Genomic DNA, 24052 nt, shown 5'->3' on the forward strand with positions numbered 1-24052 from the left:
CATCAAGACCGGAGAGGTACTTAGCATGCGAGACACACAGGGATTTCCAGTGATGGTGAATAAATCATGATGCCTATACAGCTGAGATAAAATAGCTAAATTCTAAGTTGTTTGATTTGTGCAATAAGAAAAGAAATTAAGACCCAATGATCAGAAAGCTGATGTCAGGTATCATAATGGAAAATTGCCTTATTCATCCAGCTTCTAGATCTACATGTGTCAACATTGTTTGAATGGGAGATAAGATCTCTTTGAAGAATGACCCTGCAGTCAACCAGAGGAATATATAATAATTATCTTTCTTTCTTGCTCCAAAGAAGCCCTAAGCTATTTGCCAGGGTAAAGGCCACTGAGGAACAAGCAATACCTAGACCTCCCAAGGCAATGCAAAATACAATCTTAGTCCTCTAATTTGAAAGAGGGCTTAGAGAAGCCAAGCAATCAATGCAGTTATAGCTCAGGATAATCTGATAGTGGGTCCATAGGTCCTTGAACTCACTCTGGTTATTTCCTCACGCTATAAATGTGTAATTGATGTAGATATATAAATAGCAGGTCACATTGGCTGGAATGGGAAATATAGTAGGAAGCCCCTGATATTTGTGTCCTCTGGCCAACGTAAATAATCCAAGTAAAGTAAATCAGAAGAAATACCACGTCTCACAAAGAATTGCAGAGATATCTACTACCATCAAAGAATTGAAGGATGTAGTAGTGATGCATCATTTCTCTGTTAATTCATCTAGGCCTTCACAAATACTAGATGAACAAGGGCAGATGAGAGTACTATAAGCATAACAAGGTGGCAGCTCCAATCACAGTAACTGTGTGAAATGCAATGCCTTTACTAGAGCAGATCAATGCAGATTCTGGTAAGCATTTATTTATTTTACAAAATTTTCTTCTCAGTACCCTGAGTATGGAGAATCAGAGATAGTACCTTTTCTTGGCAAAAAAGCAATTTACCTTCACTGTCCTGCCTTATAGCTGTTTGACTCTCCTACCCTCTATTATGTAACTTAATTTGGTACTAGATGATAGAAAAATCTGTGCACATGTATATTTATATGTATATGTGTAGGTTTTTTCCTTTGAAATTGCAAAAGGTAACATGTATTTGATCGTGATGAGTTTCCATTTCATTTCCTAAGTTTTCATGTTTCTATTCATGGGTAGACTAATTGTATCTGGAGCTCTGTAAGAAATTGGTCAAATATTTCATTTTTTTCTCATTCAGCAGCATTAAACACATAGAACTCAGAAGTGAATTTTCCTTTGACATGCAATAATCTTCAGACATTTTGAATGCAACAAAAATTTTTCCATGTTCCATTTCATAAGGAAAGGGTATTGGCTAAAGGTATTGTAAAATTCTCCAGCTATTTGAAGCTCTCTTGCACAATGAAATACACGAAATGCTGTAGCTTTAGAGATTGTTGGTTGATTTCAACATACAGTTGAAACTATAACTGCTTTATTTGAACTTTGATATTTCTGATACTATATTTTTTTTCAAATCTTCATGCCTGAAAAATAATGAAAAACTTTTCACAAGCATTCTTAAATTTCTCTATGCATAATTTAATAATAAAAACCTGTTTGGTCCTGCAGAACTCAGACTCCTTTATATCTCCTAATATATTATTTTTATTTCCTGCATGGATTTTGTTAACCTGTCAGGAGTTATAAAACAGATAACAGAGAACTTTTGAGAATTAATAACCTATTTTTACAGATGTTCTCCTCTCTATTCATTAGTAGACCTGATGTCAATCCACTTTCCATGGACTGGCTGAAAAATCTCACCTCAAAGAATTGGACACCAATGTTAACACTGTCTTAGAAAAAAAATGTGTATATGGTCTCCCAAAAGTACTCATCTAGTTATTTCCCATTTTCACATTTACAAATACTAATTTATCTATCTAGGTGACATCTTCAGATCTGAGAAATTTCGAGTGGTAGATAATGGAAATAAATCTTTAAAGACACTGGACCAAGACATATGAGCTAGATATACAAAGGTGTTGTTTAAGATTATGGCTAGGAAGATTTTACCTAATTGATAATTTTTGTTAAGACCACTAATGCTTATTAATAACTATTAGCATAGTAACAAATCCCTCAGAGAGGATGGAAATATTAGACCCAGGAAATCAGAGTGATGTAATGACATGAGCAGAAGCTTTATGGTTAGTTCTGGCTTCAGACTTCAGTTGATCACTTATAAGCTGTGTGACCTAAGGCAAATTATTGTGCCTCAGTTTTAACATCCGTAAACTGTAAATAGTAACACATACCACTGACAATTGTGAAAATTAAGTAATGAAATACATCTAGCACATCATTAAAGCTCTGTGAATGTTACTTTTTAAAGATATACATCTCTTTTAATAGGAAAAAACTCAAAAATTAGAAAGTCATGCAAGGTGATTTCTTACATTTCTTCCAGTTTGACGTTTCTGATGATAGGTTTCCAAATAAAGGCAGAAGAATCAGGGAAACTTGCTTAGCTCTTATTTAGAAATTCAAATGCCACCAAACATCATGTCTGCAGAATGATGTTCTCACATACAGTCAGTTTCCACTTATACAAACCAATTTGACCATGCAGCATATTCACTATACCCCTGGGAGAAGAACAAGTATTCTAGTTAAGAAGATAGACTTTCCTGGATTGGAATTACAGTCCCTAAATTCAAACTTAACTCCCAGGATATCTCTTTCCAACATGCCTGAGAACACAGACTAATCAAGTCCATATATCTCCTACCTTAAGGGAGATCCTGCTAACAGCTTTGTAAATAGTGCTTTTACAAATCTTAAAAGTCAAGATTAACAATAAAGTAAATGCATGCCCATGGGAAAAGCTGATGGTAAAAATGATAATGAGATTACCTCTTGGTCTCCTCCAGATAAAAAGTTTTAATGTTTCTCTTCGGTTTTTCTTGTATTGTTTTTATGTTTTTGCATTTGAAGCTAGGGTGTGAAAAAATAAAGACAGCATAGCAATCACTGGTTTCTGAGATTACTTAATATTTCATTGGATGCCCTCTTGGTAATACTAGGTGTATATTTAAAGAAGTAAAATTATATCTACTTGCAGATAACATGATTCTGCATGTTAAAAAAGATTCCACAAAAAAACTATTAGAACGAATAAATTCAGTAAAGTTTCAGGAAGCAAAATCACCATACAAAAACCAGTAATTTATTTATTTATTTGTTTATTTTTTGAGACTGAATCTGGTTCTGTTGCTCAGGCTGGAGTTCAGTGGCTCACTGCAATGCCTGCCTCCTGGGTTCAAGCAATTCTCCTGCCTCAGCCTCCCTAGTAGCTGGGATCACAGGCACCCACCACCACGCCCAGCTAACTTTTTAAATTTTCAATAGAGATGGGTTTTCACCATGTTAGCCAGGCTGGTCTCAAACCCCTGGCCTCAAGTGATCAGCTTGCCTTGACCTCCCAAAATGTTAGAATTACAGATGTGAGCCTCTGCGCCTGGCCCACTAGTATTTTTTATGCATAAATAACAGCCTAACTGAGAAAAAAAATCAAGAAAACCAGGCTATTTATGATAGCATCAAAAAATTAAAATACTTAGGTATAAATTTAACCAAGGTGGTAAAAGACCTGCACACTGAAAACTACGAAACATTGATAAAAGAAATTGCAGAGGATACAAACAAATGGAAAGATATTCCATGCTAATGGATTAGAAGAATATTGTTAAAACGTCATACTCCTCATAGCAATATACAAATTTAATCCAATCCCTATCAAAATCCAATGATATTCTTTACAGAAATAGAAAAAGTAATGCTAAAATTTATATGAAACCACAAAAGACCCTGGATAGCCAAACAATTCTGAGAAACAAAAGTTGGCAGTATTATACTTTCTGATTTAAAACTCTGTTACAAGGTGATAGTAATCAAAACAGTATGGTACTGGTGTAAAAACAGACATGAAGGCACAAGAAAATAGAGAGCCTAGAAATAAATTCAATCATACATAATCAACTAATTTTTAAGAAGGGCACCAAGAGGACAGACACAGTAAGCAAAGGATAGTCACTTTAATAAATGAGGCTGGGGAAACTAGATTTCTATGTGCAAAAGAATGAAATTTGACTTATGCTGTACACAAAATTTACCTCAAAAGGGTAAAATACCTAAATGCAAGACCAGAAATAATAAAACTCTTAGAAAAAAACATAGGGGAAAAGCTCCTGAACATTGGCCTTAGCAATAATTTTTTTTGGATATCACATCAAAAGCTCAGGCCCAAAACCAAAAATAAATAAATGGGATTACATCAAACTAAAAAGCTTCTGCACACAATCAACAAACTGAAACAACATCCTACAGATTGGAAAAAATATTTCCAAACCATATATCAAAGAAGGGATTGGTATTTAAAATTTATAAAAAACTGGGACAGGCCGGGCAAGGTGGCTCAAGCCTGTAATCCCAGCACTTTGGGAGGCCGAGGCGGGTGGATCACGAGGTCAAGAGATCGAGACCATCCTGGTCAACATGGTGAAACCCCATCTCTACTAAAAAAATACAAAAAATCAGCTGGGCATGGTGGCGCATGCCTGTAATCCCAGCTACTAAGGAGGCTGAGGCAGGAGAATTGCCTGAACCCAGGAGGCGGAGGTTGCGGTGAGTCGAGATCGCGCCATTGCACTCCAGCCTGGGTAACAAGAGCGAAACTCCATCTCAAAAAAAAAAAAAGAACTGGGACAGCTTAATACTAGAAAAACAAATAATCCTATTGAAAAATGAGCAAAGGACTTGAATAGATCTTTCTCCAGAGAAAACATAAAAATGGCCAACAGGTATATGAAAAAGTGTTCTACATCATTAGCCATGAGGGAAGTACAAATCAAAACCATCATGAGAACCACCTCACGCCATTAGGATGTCTACTATAAAAATGAAAATTAAAAAAGATAAATGCTGATGAGGGTATGGAGTAAAGGAAACTCTCATGTGCTGTTGGCAGAAATGTAGGTTGATACAGCCATGATGGAAAACAGCATGGAGATTTCTAAGAAATTAAAATTAGAACTACCACTCCCATATTAATTGCAACATTATTCTAGCCAAGATGTGGAAATTACCTATGTGTTCATCAAGGGACACTTGAATAAGGAATATTATTCATTCCTAAAAAACAATGTGGTCTTGCCATTTGCCACAACATGGATGAGCCTGGGGGAAATTACTAAGTGAAATAAGCCAGACACAGAAAGAAAAATATTGCATGATCTCATATGTGGAATCTTTAAAAAAAAATTAAATATACAGAGACAAAGAACAAAACAATGGTTACTAGGGCCAGGGACGATGCGGGGTGGAAATGGGGAGATGTAGGTCAGTCAGAGGGTTCAAACTAGCAGACATGTAGAACGAACAAGTCTAAAGATCTAATGTACAACATGAGGACTATAGGTTATCAAAATTGTACTGCATACAGGATTTGTGATAAATGAGTAGATTTTAGCTGTTTTTACCACACACAAAAAAATATGAGTATGTTAAATTATGGATGTTAATTTCTTTCATTTTAGCAATCTTTTTACTACCTAATATATCATATAACAGCATGTTGTATATCTTAAATATACACAATAAAATTTATTTTAAAAAGTTTTACAAACATTGTTTTTAGCACCTTAATAACCTGGTTTGAATTCTAATATCACCACTGCTAGCTTTTTGATCTTCCACAAATGCTTAACTTGTCTGACTCTCAGTGTCTTCATGTGCATAAAGGTAAAATTACATGAAATTAATTCAGAAAGAATAAATGAAAGTGGCATAGTAGGCTGCAAAATGTCAGTTCTTGCTTCCCATTGTTGTGTTTCCTCTTTGTATTTACCTCGTCATGAGAAACTAACAATGCTTAATAAAGAACAGTCTCTCCTCACCCTTCATTTATATTTGTTATAATTTTCTCCTTATTAATACATCTTCATCTTTGACAAAACCAAAAAAGCAGTATTAATGAAAGGCAAATAAAGGTTAAGGAATTCTTACAGATTAAAGGAGACTGAAGGGATACGACAACAAAATGAAATGTGATTCTTGATTACATTCTGAAATATAACAGCCATTAGTGAAATATATGGTAAAATGTAAATAAACTCTTCAGCTGTGATAATGGTATTTCGTTAACGTTAAGTTCTGGATTGCGATCATTGTAATGTGGTTATAGAAGATAATATCCCTGTTTTGGTAAACATATATTAAGTCATTTAGAAATAAAGAAGTATGGTGTTCACAACTTACTCTCAAATGACTCAGAAATATGTGTGTGCATATAGCTACATATGCATCCATGTGTATATACTTAAACACACATGCCTATATACATACATAGAGCCAATCCTCACTGTTCATGGATTCCATATTTGCAAGTTCAGTGCCTCACCAAAATTGATTTGTAATCACCAAATCAATACATGTGACACCTTTGGAGTCATTTGTGGAGACGCACAGAGTGGTGAAAATTTGAGTTGCCAAATAAGCACAAATCCTACTGAGGTCGAACAACTTATCCCCTACCTTTTTGTTTCAGCCTCACAGTGTAAACGAATGTCCTTTTCATGGTCTATTTAGAATAACATCTTCACATGCTTATGCTTTGTATTAGTGATTTTGCTGTTTAAAATGTCCCCCAGACATAGTGCTGAAGTGCTGTCTAGTGTCCCTAAGAGGGGGAAGGCTGTGCCTGATGGAGAGAATATATGTGTTAGAAAGTCTCTGTTCAGGTGTGAGTTATGGTGCTGTCAGCCATGAGTTCACCTTTAATCAACAGTGTATTTTAAATAAGATATCTTTAAACGGAAATACACATGAAACAAAGTTTTGTATTTGTGGAATACAGTTGTGGAAAATGTTGTGTCCAGAGGCTCATGGGAACCTGACCTTGTATTTCCCTTAAGAACAATGACTCAGTATTTGCTAATTCAGTGTTTGCAGTGGCTTCATAGAACAAAACTACGACAAATAACAAGAATACAGAAAGAGAGAGAATAAGAGTGAGAGGACTGATAAAGCAAATGTGGTAATATTAATTTGGAAAATCTGGAAGAAAATTATACAAGAAGTATTTCTATTGTTTTTGTAAGTTTTCTGTAAGTCTAAAGAAATTTGAAGATCAAAAGCAAAAAAAAAAAAAAAAAAAAAAGTGCTGCACCCTTAGTTCAGAAACTTCTTTCAGGATCAGGAACAATCTAGAGGCAGATAAGGGGAGGTGCACCAGTATGTGGGAGTCTGAGAGGCAGGAGTCTGTTCACTCTGGGTGACCCTGAGCAGAATAACTAGGAGAGTATGAATAATGGTCAAGAAAAGAAGTAAGATGTACAAGAGGCATGAAGAGTCCTGGATATGAGAAGAATCATGGGGTCAAAAGCTACTCTGATTTATGGGAAATTGGAAAACAAGGTAAAAGATAGATTTGAGCAAGCGTTCAGATTTAAAGCCTTAAACAATGTGAGGTGATTGGAAGTTCTGCTAGATAGTACTGTTTACATGGCACTGAATCAACTTGATAACTTTAAAAGAAACGGGGAGGACCAGCCACTTCCTTCCTCTGCATTAATATTCATCTTTTCTCAACATTGTAATTCTTCCAGAGACATTTGTCAAAACTTCTTTTGATTATAAAGAATGAGGTAAAAAAGAGTGATGAATAACAACAAAAACCTTCTGTTTCTGTTGCATCTGGGAAAAAATGTTTATTTGTGTGCTAAAATTGATACATGTGTTTCTTTTGTTGTGTGGGTTTGGGAGCATATTTTTGTTTGTTTAGGGAATAAGTACATTTAACAATATATCCCGGACACATTATTAAGTGAATTTGTTATTAGAGTTTGTCTTACTCTGTTGTGTGTTGCTATAACAGAATGCCACAGACTGTGTAATTTATAAAGGAAAGAAATTTATTTCTTCGAGTTCTGGAGGCTGGAACGTCCAAGGTGGAGGAAACCGCAAATTTGGTGAGGTTTCTTGCTGCATCATTCCATGGTGAAAGGTAGAAGGACAAGAGACAGAGAGACAGAGAGACAGAGACAAAGACAGAGACAAACAGAGACAGACAGCAAGTGGTGGTTGAACTCACTTTTATAACAAGTTTACTCTTGTGATAAATAATCCACACTCATAATGATGACATTAATCCATTTCGGTTACTTCTTTTTTATTATTACTAGGCTTTAAGTTCTGGGATACATGTGTAGAAAGTGCAGGTTTGTTACATAGTTATACAAGTGTTGTGACAGTTTGCTGCACCCATCAACCGTATTCTATATTAGGTATTTCTCCTAATGCTATCCCTCCTCTAACCCCCAACCCCCAACAGACTCCAGTGTGTGATGTTCCCTTCCATGTGTCCATGTGTTCTCATTGTTCAACTCCCACATATGAGTGAGAACATGTGGTGTTTGGTTTTCTGTTCCTGTGTTAGTTTGCTGAGAATGATGGTTTCCAGCTTCATCGATGTCCCTGCAAAGCACATGAACTCATCCTTTTTACGGCTGCATAGTATTCCATGGTGTATATGTGCCTTGTTTTCTTTATCCAGTTTATTATTGATGGGCATTTGGGTTGGCTTCAAGTCTTTGCTATTGTGAACCGTGCTGAAATAAACATACATGTACATGAGCCTTTATAGTAGAGTGATTTATAATCCTTAGGGATATACCCAACAATGGGATTGCTGAGTCAAGATCCCACTCTCAACACTATTGCATTGTGGATTAAGTATCCAACACATGAACTTTGGGGATACATGCAAACCCTAGTATCCCACCCTGGCTCCCAAAATTCATGTACTTATCACAATGCAAAATACATGTATTCCAACCCAAGAGTCCCTAAAGTCAACTTGTTCCAGCATCAACTCAAAAGTCCAAAGTCCAGGGTCTCATCTAAATCAGATATGGGTGAGACTCAAGGCACAATTCATCCTGACTCAAATTCCTCTCTATTGTGATCCTGTGAAATTAACAAGCTATGTGCTTCCAAAATACAATGGTAGGACAAGCGTAAGACAGACATTTTCATTTCAAAAGAGAAAGGGGTAACTGGTCCCAAATAAGTCTAAAATCCAAAAGGTAAAATATCATTAAGTCTTAAAGTTTCAGAATAGTCTTCGATGTCATGTTCCACATTCTGGGCACACTGGGGTGGGGGCTGGGCCCCCATAGCCTTAGACAACCCCCTATGGTTCTGCTGGGCTCAGTCCACTCAACAGGTTTCATAGATTGGAGTCTTGTGCCTGCAACTCTCCCATGCTGACTTCTGGGGGTCTTAGGAGTAGCCCCACTCCCACTGCTCCACTAGGCATTGTCTTAGTGGAGGCTCTCTGGGTGGCTCCAACTCCACATTTCCACTCAGTGTTGGCCTGGAAAGGACTCTCTGTGGTGGCTTCATCTCTAAAGCAAGGCTCTTCCTGGGCAGCTAGGCTGTCTGCAACACCATGTGAAATCTAGATGGAAGAAGCCCCACAACTCTTGTGTTCCATGTACATGCAGAATTAGGACCACATGGTTACTGCCAAAATTTATCCAAATCAGTGGGTCAAGATGCACCCGTGCCTTTTTGAGCCCTTGCTGGGGTAGCTAAGGAGCACTGTGCAAGAATGCAAAGACATAAACCCAAGGTTTCTGGGCAGCAAGCCCATGGAGGGCACTCAGGCCCATCCCTCAAAATCATTCTGCCCTCCTAGAGGTCAGGCATGTGATTGGGGTCAGGCCTCAAATATCTCCAAAATGCTTTCAGGATCATTCACCCAAAGTCTCGATGGTTCCTCCTATCTGGACTAATTTTAGCATAGGATTGCTTGGATACACCTGTGGTTTGCTTTCCTGAACCTGCTTTTTTGTTCTTCACATGGCCAGCCTGAAAATTTTCAATTTTCATTCCATTCTGCAATCCTTTTCATTATAAATTCCATCTTTAAGTCTTTTCTTTCATCTTGCCTCATACTGTGTGCAGTTAAAAGAAGCCCAGTAACTCCTTCACTATTTTGCTTAGAAATTTCTTCAGCCAGACATTCTAGTTGAGTGCTCCTAAATTCCTCTTTCCATAAAGCCCTAGGACATGGACACAATTCAGCAACATTTTTTGTCACTTCATAACAAAGATGGCCTTTACTCCAGTTCCCGAGAAGATACTTCTCTTTGCCGTCTGAGATTTCATTAGAATGGCCTTTATTGTTCATATTTTTACCAACATTCTGATTATAACCACTTATGAAATCTTTACAAAGATTCAAGCTCTCCTTACAGCTCTCCCCTTATTCTAAGCCCTCATCAGAATCATTCTTAACACTCCATTTATGGTAGTCTAGGGTTTTTCTAGCCTGCTCCTCAAAATTCTTCTAGCCTCTACCTATTACTCAGTTCCAAATCTGCTTCCACATTTTCAGTTATTGTTATAGCGACAGCCCCGCTTCTCAGTATCAATTTTCTGTCTTAGTCCCTTTCAGTTTGCTGTAACAGAATTCCACAGACTGAGTAATTTATTTTTTAAAAGAAATTTATTCTGATAGTTCTGAAGGCTAGGAAGTCCACGGTTAGGGACCTCAAACCTGGTAAGCGTCTACTTGCTGCATCATCCCATGACAGAGAAGGAAGGGCAAGAAAGCAAGAGTGACAAGAAAGCAAGAGGGGGTTAAATTTGTTTTTTATAGTAATCTCACTACCCCAACTCTCATGATAATTATCCAACTCCCATGATAATGACATTAGTCCATTCATGAGGGAAGAGCCCTCATGATTGAATCACCTCTTAAAGGTCTCACCTCTCAATATTGTTGCATTGGGAATTAAGTTTCCAACACATGAATGTTGGTGGCGACATTCAAACCATAACAGAATGTATCATATATACAAAAGGTGCATAAACCATAAGCATACAGCCTAATAAATTTTTACAAAGTTGTCAAGAAAAAAGAACATTATCAGAACAGTGGTCGTCTTCATACTTCCTCCCAGTCACTATATCCCTCAAAGTTATCATTATCTCACTCCCATAGGTTAGTTTTGTCTGTGTTTGAACTCTATATAAACAATATACAGTATACAGTATGTACTCTTTCTTACCTGGATTATTTTATTTAATATTGTCTCTATGAGTGTCATTTAGTTGTTCCATGTAATAATGGTTTGTTCATTCTTATTTCTGTGTAATATTCTCTTATTTGAATATACTAACATTTATTTATTCTGTTTACTATTGAATAATATTTTATTGCTTTCAGTTTGGGGTTCTTATCAACAGTAATGTTATAAACACCCTTATATTGCATTTGGTACACACCTACACATGGTGTTTATATCTAGTTGTAATATTGTTGGGTTATTGAGTATGTGTATGTTCAGTGATCAGTTTTAATCTGTCAAACAGTAGTTATGGTTGTTAAAACAATTTATACATTCAATAGTGGTGTATTAAAATTATCCTGGATATTTTTTATTGTTGTTTCCTATTTTTATTTGACTCTATTCAGAGAATATATTCCACAAAACCTGTACTTCTTGAAAGGTAAAATTGTAATTGTGACCAAGAATATGAACAACTTTTAAAAATATTCCCTCAAAATAAGAGAAAAATGTATAGTTTATGTTTGTTTATATACACACAAAGTAATCAAATTAAGACCTGAATAACTTCAGAGTAGCATCATATTCCTAGACACAAAGACAATAGCATATAAATGCCAATATCTCCAAATAAATATATAAACTAATGCACTTCCAAATAAATTACAATAGGTGTTTTTGTAATACAAAAATTATACTATGTTTATACACAAAGACAATTTTTAAAAATCAACTATCATGAAAAATTGAAACTAAAGTAGTAAAGAGATGCTTGTCCTACTACATATGATGCATTACCATCAAGTTACTATAAACCTTAATAGAATGTGTTGGTAGAGGAATAGCCAAATAGAAAAATATAGAGTCTAAAAACCAATTCAAGTACATAGAAGCTTTATATATAATAAATATGGTTTTACAATGTTTAATAAAATGAACTGTATTTAACAACTATCTATCCTGAAATAAATAACATTACTTTTCAGCTATCCATCCAGCATAATTGGGTATCCAGTCAGATAAAAATAATTATACCCTATTTGATATCACACAAAAAACAAATCACACATTAATTTAATAACTAAATATTCAAAAAGTAAGTTTATCAGTAGAATACTTAAAAGAATACTTGTGTAACTTTGGGATTGGTGGATTATTTAAGAATATTCGAGAATTCAGAAGACACAATGATCAATAGATTTGACTAAATAAAAATTAAAACTTCATTTAAAAATTTAAAGATAGACTAGGAGAAAAGATTTGCAATATATTTAACAAAGGTTAACATCAAAGAAAATGATTGAATAAATTGTGTTTTAAACCTAAATGTTACTTAGCTATTAAAAAGAATGCGTTAGAAAAATGATCATATTTTTTGGTCATTTACCAAATTTTTTTTTTAATCTACATTCTGAGAATATAATGGCAGCAGTACAGCTTTTGGCTCTTTTTGAATTCTCACGTAAAAACAGACAAAGTAACCAGAGAGAAAATTCAAAATATTTATAACAAAAATTGGTAACAGGGTACCCACCATGAAACCTAAAATACAAACAGAGACAAAGTACCAACAACCACAAAATCTAAATGTTACTGAAACCTGTATGAGAGAAAACAGAGGGACGCAAACATATACCTGATGGACCTCAGAATAGGATAGCACAAAATAGTCATCTTAAACTTTAGCAGACCAATTTGAAAACAGCAGCTGCATCTAGGAAGGGTTTTGCATCCTCCAGTAGTTTTTAAGGGCAGAGAGCCACAGTAAAGCTAAAAAGTTTGGAGCAGTCTAGACCCTCTGAACTCTTGAAACTCCCTTGTAGGACAGGGTCACACACCAAGAAGAAATGTCTGGGAGCCAAATGAAAACTGAGAAGGATTGGTATAAGAGAACAAAGAAAAGCCAAATAAAATTGGGCAAACTGAATAAAGCCAGCACATCATAGAAGGCAGTATGCCATATATTTCACACTACACAAATACAAAAAGAAGAAGAAAATTTGTGAAGACAGAAAGTTATCTAGATGAAGATTATTAAGAAAATTTAGAACAGAAATCATATTAAAATGAGAAACATGAAGATATTGAGATCAAATTCCATATAAAATTACTGCAGGACATCTCTGTATATAATAAAATATGCCAGAAAGATACATTCAAAATACAGTAACAGGTATAAAGTACTATTTCCAAACAAGCTAAAAGGCATTAAGACAATGTACAAAATATGAAAGTACAGTGTAACTTAAAACTACAAAAGTTCAAAACTAAGGTAATAGAACTCAAAACTTAGAAATAAGGGAGAAAATCATTTTAGAAAGCAAGATTTAAGCTAGAAGAAACACAGGAGTGAATAAGCACAATAAATATTGTCTTAGGGACTTTAGGAGAAAATGGCAGATAGGAGGCAGGACTAACTTGCAGCTCCTACTCAGCAGGACAGAGCAGTGTGTGGAGACCCACATCATGAACTTTTGCTCTGAGAACTACTGCAGGAACATACCAAGAAAGCCGAGATAATCCACAGACCCTTTGAAGAAAGTGAATTGCCACTGCAGACTCCATGGGATAACTGAGGAACACCGAAGACAAAGGGCATCAACTCTTGAAAGCTCTATGGCCCCACCCACTGCCTGATCCTCCCTAGACTACCACAGTTGATGCACTTTTGGAAGCGCCACATCCTGGCTGGAGGCCAGTCAACACAGAACCAGTGCACTTAATAATACAACCAAAGGACCCTCAAAGTCCACTTCACTCCCCTACTGCCTCCACCGGAGCCAGGTGCTGGTATCCATGAGTGAGAGACCTGAAGATGAATCACATCACAGGACTCTGCAGATATTCCTCAGTCCCAGCCTGGAGCTCTGCTGGGTGGGTAAATCAAAAGAAATAAGGATCGCTGCAGTTCAGCTCTCAGGAAGCCCCATCCCTAGGGGAAAGGGAAGAGCACCACAACAAGGGAGCACTTTGTGGGGCAAAGGAATCTGAACAGCAGCCCTTGAGTCCCAGATCTTCCCTCTGACATAGTCTACCCAAATGAGAAGGAACCAGAAAAACAATTCTGGTAATCTGACAAAACAAAGTTCTGTATCAGCCCCAAAAGATCACACTAGCTCACCAGCAATGAATCCAAACCAAGTGAATAGAAGTAGCTATTCTTATATCAGACAAAACAAACTTTAAAGCATTAACAGTTTAAAAATACAAAGAGGGAAATTATATAAATGGACTAGTCCAAAGGGAAATTATCACAGAAAGATAATTGAGAAGATTCAAATAAGCTCAATTAGAAATGAAACAGAAAATATTACGATCAATGCCACAGAAGTACAAAAGATCATTCAAGGCTACTACAAACACCTTCACATGCCTATGCTAGAAAACCTAGAGGAGTTGGATAAATTCTTGGAAGTATACGATGCTCGTAGATTAAACCAGGGAGAAATAGAAACTCTGAACAGAACAATAACAAGCAGCAAGGTTGAAATAGCAATTCAAAAGTTACCAAGAAAAAAAACCTCCAGGACCAGATGGATTCACAACTGAATTTGATGAGAAATTCAAAAAATTGATACCAATCATATTGACACTATTCCAAAAGATAGAGAAAGAGAGACTCCTCACTAAATCATTCTACAAAGCCCGTATCACCCTAGTACCAAAACCAGGAAAGGACATAGCAAAGAAAAGAAAACTACATACCTGATGAATATAGATGCGAAAATCCTCAACAAAATATGAGCTAATGCAATCAATTAACATATTAAAAAGATAATCCACCATGATCAAGTGGTTTTCACACCAAGGATGCAGGGATGGTTTAATACCCACAAGTCAATAAATGTGATACACCACATAAACAAAATTAAAAACAAAAATCACATGATCATCTCAATAGATGCATAAGAAGCATTTGACAAAATCCAGCATCGCTTTATAATTAAAATTCTCAGTGAAATCAGCATAGAAGGGACATACCTTAAGGTAATTAAAGTCATCTATGCAAAGCCCACAGCCAACATTATACTGAACAGGGAAAAATTGAAAGCGTTCCCCCTGAGAAATGGAACAAGAAAAAGATGTGCACTTTTACCACTCCTATTCAACATAGTACTGGAAGCCCTAGCCAGAGAAATCAGACAAGAGAAAGAAATCAAGGGCATCCAAATTGGTAAAGAGGAATTCAAACAGTCAGTTTGCTGATGACATGATCATATACCTAGAAACCCCTAAAAACTTATCCAAAAACTCCTAGAACTGTTAAATGAATTCAGCAAAGTTTCAGGATACAAAATTACATACACAAATCAGTAGTCCTGCTATACACCATCAGCAACCCAGCTGAGAATCAGATCAAGAACTCAATCCCTTTTAAAAATAGCTGCAAAAAATGAAATAAAGTACGTAGGAATATACTGAACCAAAGAGGTGAAAGACCTGCACAAGGAAAACTACAAAACAATGCTGAAAGAAATCACAGACAACACAAATGGAAATATGCCTCATGCACATGGATGGTGCATTAGTCCGTTTTCACACTGCTGATAAAGACATACCCAAGACTAGAAAAAAATAGGTTTAATGGACTTACAGTTCTGCATGGCTGGGGAGGCCTCACAATCATGGTGGAAGGTGAAAGGCACTTCTTACATGGCGGCAGCCACAGAAAATGAAAACCAAGTAAAAGGGGCTCCCCTTATAAAACCATCAGATCTTGCGAGACTTATTCACTACCACAGGAACAGTATGAGGGAAACCACCCCCATGATTCAATTATCTCCAACTTGTTCCTCCTCATAACAGTAGGGAATTATGGGAGCTATAATTCAAGGTGAATTGGGTGGGGACACAGCCAAACCATATCAGATGGGTAGAATCAACATTGTGAAAATAACCATACTGCTAAAAGCAATCTACAAAATCAGTGCAATTCCTATCAAAATACCACGATCATTCTTCACAGAACTAGCAAGAACAACCCTAAAATTTATATGCAATCAAAAAAGAACGCACATAGCCAAAACAAGATTAAGCAAAAAGAACAAATCTGGAGGCATCACATTACCTGACTTCAAACTATACTACAAGGCCATAGTCACCAAAACAGCATGGTGCTGTTATAAAAACAGGCATGCAGACCAATGGAACAGTATAGAAAACCTAGACATAAAGCCAGATACTTACATCTAACTGATCTTCAACAAAGCAAATGCAAACATAAAGTGGGGAAAGGATACCCTATTCAACAAATGGTGCTGGGATAATTGACAAGCCACATGTAGAAGAATAAAACTAGATCCTCATCTCCAATCTTATACAAAAATCAACTGAAAATGGATCAAAGACTTAAATCTAAGACATTAAACCATAAAAATTCTAGAAGATAACATCAGAAAAAGCCTTCTAGACATTTGCTTAAGCAAAGACTTCATGACCAAGAACCCAAAAGCAAATGCAACAAAAGCAAAGATAAATAGATGGGACTTAATTAAACTAAAAAGCTTCTTACTACAAAGAAGTGGTCAGCAGAGTAAACAGACAACCTACAGAGTGGGAAAAAATCTTCATAATCCATACATCTGACAAAGTACCAATATTCAGAATCTACAAGGAACTCAAACAAATCAGTAAGAAAAAAATCCAATCCCACCAAAAAGTGGGCTAAGGACATGAATAGACAATTCTCAAAAGAAGATAAACAAATGGCTAACAAACATATGAAAAAATGCTTACCATCACTAATATCAGGGAAATGCAAATCAAAATCACAATGTGATACCACCTTACTCCTGCAAGAATGTCCAAATCAAAATTCAAAAAATAATTCAATGATTCAATACAGAAAACGTGGTAACTATATCACGGAGTACTACTCGGCTGTAAAAAGGAATAATATATTGGCACTTGCAGCAACCTAGATGGAACTGGAGACTATTATTTTTTTAATAGTTTTATAATATTGAATCTTTCTCTTTTTTTATTATTGTACTTTAGGTTCTGGGGTACATGTGCAGATCATGCAGGATTGCTGCATAGGTACATACATGGCAAGGTGGTTTACCACCTTCATCCCCCCCATCACCTATATCTGGTATTTCCCCCCATGATATCCCTCCCCACCCTCCCCACTCCCCGCTGCCCCTCCCCTAACCCCGCCAGCTGACTGCAGTGTGTGATGCTCCCCTCCCTGTGTCCACGTGTTCTCATTGTTCAACATTCACCTATGAGTGAGAACATGTAGTGTTTGGTTTTCTGTTCTTGTGTCAGTTTGCTGAGCATGATGGTTTCCAGATTCATCCATGTTCCTATGAAGTACATGAACTCATCATTTTTTATGGCTGTGTAGCATTCCATGGTGTATATGTGCCACATTTTCTTTATCCAGTCTATCATTGATGGACATTTGGGTTGGCTCTAAGTCTTTGCTATTGTAAACTAATTCAGGAATGGAAAACCAGGCATTGCATATTCTTACTCATAAGTGGGAGCTAAGCTATGAGGATGCAAAGGCATAAGTATAATACAATGGACTTTGGGAACTTGGAAGAAAGAGTGGGAGGGGGTGAGGGATAAAAGGCTACACATTGGGTACAGTGTACACTGCTCAGGTGATGGGGTGCCCCCAAATCTCAGAAATCACCACTAAAGAACTTACTCATGTAATCAAATACCACCTGTTCCCCAAAAACCTATTGAAATAAAAAAATAAAAATTTAAAAATATATATTGTCTTAAAAATTAAGTGATAAAAAATAGTAAAACAAACTTCTTAAAAAGACGTGAAAAATAAAAGGATTTGAGAGTAACATAATTAAATATGGTAAAAGATCGAATAAATAGATAACCAAATAAAGGAAATCACCCTGTAACAAAACTAGACATTTATAAAAACTTTCCTAAAATAATAAGAAACAATTTTTACAACTAACATTGAGGGATCATAATGTGAACTTGACAAGATAGACTCAGGATGATCAATACCAGGACATTTTAGTGAAATTGCTAGACAATAAAGGAAAGTAAAAACTCTTTAGTGTTTTTTAAAAATAGCACATAACATATAAAGGGTATAAAAGAATATTATCATCAGACTTTTTGGTATATTTTTATGCCAAAAGAAAATAAATATATTAAATGCACTCAAGGAAAGAAACTGTGAAACAACAACTATTTTCTACCCAGCTAAACAGGTCTTAAAGAATAAAGAGCATGAACTACTATAATTTAGGGAATGGTGTTCCCGTGAATCCTTCTTGAAAAATCTACTGAGAAAATAGCTTAAAGCAACCCAAATGACCAAAGGGACATTTACATAAGTATCAGTGGATAAGAAATAAATATAGAAATTCATATAAAACTAACTTATTATACAATCTCACATGTAGAGACATTAAAACTATAAAAAAGGAGAGAGTAGGGTAGCATAGTAAAAAGTTTCAGCTGTTTTCTGCAATGCTAATTAGTGGTAGTATTGTTATGGAACTGTTATAGCAAGGAATAAAACAAATGACTGATTATGACTTTTGTTTGTTTTGTTTTGTTTTGAGACGGAGTCTCACTCCGTTGCCCAGGCTGGAATGCAGTGTCGTGATCTCGGCTCACTGCAACCTCCTACTCCTGGGTCCAAGTGATTCTCCTGCCTCAGCCTCCTGATTAGCTGGGATTACAGGCTTGCACCACCATGCCAGGCTAATTTTTTGTTTTAGTGGAGACAGGGTTTCATCATGTTAGTCAGGATGGTGTCGATCTCCTGGCCTTGTGATCCGCCCACCCCAGCCTTTTTTTTTTTTTTTGAGCCGGAGTCTTGCTCCATGGCCCAGGCTGGAGTGCAGTGGCAACATCTCAGCTCATTGCAACCTTTGCCTTCTGAGCTCAAACAATTCTACTGCCTCAGCCTCCTGAGACCTGGGATTACAGGGGTGTGCCACTTCACCTAGCTAATTTTTGTATTTTTAGTAGCGACGGGGTTTCACCATGTTTGCCAGGCTTGTCTCAAACTCCTGACCTCAAGTAATTCACCCGCCTCACCCTCCCTAAGTGCAGGGATTACAGGTATGAGCCACCGTGCCCAGGCTGAAATATTTTAATTGTAACATTTCCTATGCTTTTGAAGAATTATTAGAATATTAAAAGGACACAGCAGTGTAATACAGACTACCTTAAGTAAAAATCCTGTAGTTGCAAATTTCAACTAGATATATCAGTAAGAACACATGAGGTACTTTATGAAGTATGTTTATATCCTAATTCTATACACAGAAAGTGCTTAGAAACAATGATAAATCCAGAAGCAATGAACATCAATAGAGACTTGACTGTGGTCTTGAAATGCTATTTCCCAACAAATATGGGAAGTGGTGTTTCCTGGAGACACAACTGATTCTGGTCTGAGAAAGAGAAAATGAACAAAATGAGTATGAAATACCTTGACATGCCTGGTGTCATGGAACGTATTAAAAACTCTTAAGGCGATATTTTAAAAAACAAAACCCAAACGAGACTCAGAAACAAGCTTCCAGAGAATTCTGAATCCAAAAATGAAAATTTCGAACTTCAATAAGAATAAGGATTATAGTAAGGTAAAACTCAAATCAATACAGCATGTTTGAATGCATGATTTTACAATTATATTCTTGCTTTCTTACTACATTAGCTAGGGCTTCCAGTATGATGTTGAAAAGGAGCACTAGAAGGGAACACCTTTGTCTTGTTCCTGATCTTGCAGGAAACTGTCTAGCTTCTTACCATTAAGTATAATATTCACTGCAGGGTTTTTTGTAGAAGTTCATTACCAAATTGAGGGAATTCCACTCTCTTCCTAGTTTCCAGAGAGTTTTTATCATGAATAGGTGTTGGATTTTGTCAAATGCTTTCTCTGTATCTGATATAATCATGTGCTTTTTCTTCTTCAGCCTGTTAATGTGATGGATTATATTAATTCTTTTTTGAATGCTGAACCAGCCTTACTACCTGGGATAAATCCCACTAAGTTGTGGTGTATAATTTTTTATACATTGCTGAATTTTATTCAACACCCACTTATGAGTGAGAACATGTGGTGTTTGGTTTTCTGTTCTTGTGTCAGTTTGCTGAGAATAATGGTTAAGGAAGAAATTTCACATTTAACTTCACCCAGTGTTTCCCAACTTCTTTTAAAGAATGAATGCTTTCTTCACAAAATTCCTATTACCATCTAGCAGCCATGGTGTGTTGGAGCCAGCGCGTACAGCTTGTGAGAACTGCTTGGGCACAATTCTTCCCAACTTTGTGTTCAGCGACATCAGGTCGGTAGGTTAAAATCAGCCACGGTGGGAATATTTACACCATAGAAATCAGCAATCACTATAAATCAAGACTTCACCTACCCTCCAGCGCCAATTGTGAAATATTTTCCAGTACACCACAGTTTACAGACTCAACATTTACATAGGACACGGAGAAATTCTGCTTTAGATTATTTCCTTTAACTGGAATCTGATGGCCCTTATTAATTTTAAATTTATCTTATTTCTAATATATAATGCCTAAGCAAAGCAAGATTTTATTAATCTCAGCATACTAAAATGTATTCATAAAGATTTTTTTGAAACACTAAAAAGAAGGTTGGGGAAGAATAGAAGTTGAGAGAGTAAAAGAAATTTAAAGGTACCTCCTATTAACGTTGCTATACAAGTATAGAAATCTGAGGGCAGAACGAGACATTTATAGTACATTCAATGCAGCAGGAAGAGACGATTCTGGTAATTTTCCGTTGATGTGATGCTGCATTTCTTGGGTGGCATGAAGTTCTAATCATTTTTGTCTCCAGCCACAACTACCTCTAACACAGCATGTAGAAATAGCTCCAGCTGTCCCCGGGGTAGTATATGAAAGTAGGTCTGGATTTGTATATTTTTGGCTGAAGTGACCAATGTCCTAAAGAATGCTGTCACATCCACGTGGAACCAGTAAGCACCTCCTGTCAGACTAGTCTGAAATACGTTTCCAGTAAGCGCCATCCTTACTGGCAAGTACGTCATTCCCTTATCCTCTCTCAGCTACTTTCACACAGACCTCTCGAGATTAAAACTTAGTACGTCAGCAGAAGAGTGGGACAAGGGCCAGTGGTTGAAGATTTTTGAACAGGTGGTGGCAAGCAAAAGTGTGACAATAACATCAATAAAGCTCATCTCTATAATGGAAAATTTATTATGACAAAAACCGAAAGAGGCAAATGTTACATAACCCAAGTCCCACCCTTGCCAAGCTTGTGTTGCTGGCAGCAGCCCTCCTTACACAGAATTAGAACACACCACACAGATAAATTATGTTACATGCATCTATGAGAGCAAAGTGGGAATCCCAGCAATGAGAAAACAAACCCAGTTGCTCAGTAACACAGTGGCCATGTGCCGTACAGTAACTTTGAGCCCAACCCTTGAAGCAAGACTCGAATTCCTCATCCATGGAGTCATGCATACCAGGATTACAGGCTTGCATGCCATAGGCTTCTGAGTGAAAGAGGAAACCCTGATGGTGAATTGTGCTGTGGGCTTTCCTTACACATGGTGGTAGAAACAGAATGAGCTCAAATAGAATTCTCACTGCAACGGGACTGTTAACGATACAGGGCCTTTTGCCATTTACTAATACATGGCAAATCACAGTGAAAATAGATACAAAGTATGTGAATATGTTGATAATACCATTCACATGATCATATTTACATAATTTTAATTTATAAGAACTATATTATATTTATTCTGAGGAAATTAAGCACTGCACACACAAAGAGCAGGGGAAGGAGGGGAAGAGAAAGAGAAAGAGAGAGAAACTATGTAGATGAGCGTTACCAAGAGGAAGAGTCAAACCTGCTTCTAGGCATTTCCTCCACTGTCAAAACATCTCGAAACATCTCAGACTTGCAAAAGCATCATTTGTTTTCCGTAATTACTCTGGACATCTCTCCATGCTGACAAGTGAGCTTCAAACATCTTTCTAGGCTTATGTGAGAAGCATGTAGCATTCTTATCTCATAATGAGGCCCATGGGAGTTGAAAATTCTCTAAGGAGTTCTTAGGTCTTATTTTACCTTCTTGATTACTGTCATTTGCTTCCAAAGTTTAACTCTTTATCTGACTGTTAAAAACACAGCTTTCCACCTCTAAATTCCAAATGAAAGGGAATATTATAATCTTGATGATATTTTGCCTTCCTCATAATATTTATTGTGCACTGTTTTCAGTTGCTTTATTTTATATATTTCTTACAATAACCTTGTGGAGCAGAGAGATTACACATAAGGATACTTACATCTAGAAAAATTAAAGAACTTACCTAGAGATGTAAAACAAGAGATAGAGCTACAATTTTCCCTTTCTTGCTAAAGAGCTGTTGAATGTTCCCACTTCAATATTCTCCTTCCACAGAGCACCAAATATTCACTATTCCTCTTCATTCTTGCATTCTAAATTTCTTGAGTCAGCCATAGGCACTACAGTCCAAACATTCTTGTGAAAATCAAGAACAGGAAAGTACGTCTCCTAGTTTGTTTCCTACCAGGTATTCCTGTTAAGAGTGAGCGCAGTGAAAAAGTTCTGAACTGCCTCTCAGATTCCCTTCTGACAATGCAGTTCTGGGAAAGAAGGCCATTGCCACATTGTAATTGAGATGAGTTGACTTTTGTGCTGTCTCTGTGAGATATGCCCCTGGCACTCACATTTCCTGGCCCTTAACTTGATGAATGTTGGCACAGCACAGTGGCTATTGCTTGCAGGAAGCTTAATGAATGATTGCATTCTGATTGACTTCTAGCCCAGACAAAATGCTGAACATTTTCTGTTTCAATACACAGCGGCTCTTCCATTAACATCCAGGTGAGTTTTACATGTAGACCCAGGTCCCTAATAAACTTAATGTTAGATTCAGCCGCAAAACTACAAACCATTCAGTGAGATTTGCAGCATGTTGAGAGATGTCAAGGTCATAGGTGCAAATTTGTAATGACAAGTTTATTTTATATGCCTAAAAATTAGTAGCCCAGTGAAAACACAAAAACGATTATTAATTTTTCTTGGTTACTATAATTTTATTCAATTGTTAGCTTTTTGTAATATGTTACTGCTAAAAATAAAACGTTTCTGTATCTACCTTAGGTTGTGTTGACACAATGGCAATACCATGGGATACCAAGATCCTAATAAAAACTCAAAGAGAGGGAGGCACCAGATTGTACTTTCAAGTACTTGCATAAACAGTGCAGGTGGATTGCTGGAAAGAGCTCAGGATTTTATCCATGTGTCTTTGGGCAAGGAACTTTTTCTGACTCTAAGTTTCCTCATATGTAAATTGGAGATAATGATGTCATCTTCAGAAAGCACTTGTGAAAGTTAAATAAGATAATGACTATGAAAATATTTCCTAATTGATACAAATATTAATATTTATTAATATGATAGCAAAGCCTCTCAATTTATTGGGCTCATGTTCCAATTTTTCAGTTATACTCAGTTTTCAGGAAGGAAGACAATAGATTAATATATTTGTTTATAGATATTTCTTTCATTGCAAAAAACAAAAGAATCAGAAAAATGTATTTTTCAAAGCATTTCAAAACATTTGTTTGGCATTTCTCTCCTTGCTTTTTCTTTTCTAAATTTTTTTCATTATGAGTCATCAATGTTTAATGAAACACTTAGAAAATAAACAAAAAGGGGCATGAAGTATCATCTGTACCACCACCCAAACACAAATACCATTAACATTTAGTCATATTCATTTTTAAATATTTTCTATACACTTACTTTTTTATCAAAAATTGGACTATGCTATTTATTAAATCATGTGATAATCTCTTTTGTAATAATAATAAATATTATTATTTTTCCTTTGCCTTATATCAATAAGGATTCTTCAAGAAATTATTATAGATATTCTCATACACACTATTT

The 24052-nt window shown here is 36.3% G+C and overlaps 1 long non-coding RNA gene across 1 annotated transcript in view; it reads right to left on the minus strand.

The window, feature by feature from the left end:
- Positions 1-24052, minus strand: part of LOC116529053 — a 163985-nt gene that overhangs the window by 13014 nt on the left and 126919 nt on the right. Inside the window, exon 2 of the long non-coding RNA XR_004259355.1 lies at positions 2442-2630. This is a non-coding gene — a long non-coding RNA (uncharacterized LOC116529053). The remainder of the gene's footprint in view (positions 1-2441; positions 2631-24052) is intronic.

Source organism: Sapajus apella, unplaced genomic scaffold (genome assembly GCF_009761245.1).
Source record: "Sapajus apella isolate SASKATOON/1434 unplaced genomic scaffold, GSC_monkey_1.0 scaffold61, whole genome shotgun sequence".
NCBI lineage: Eukaryota > Metazoa > Chordata > Mammalia > Primates > Cebidae > Sapajus > Sapajus apella.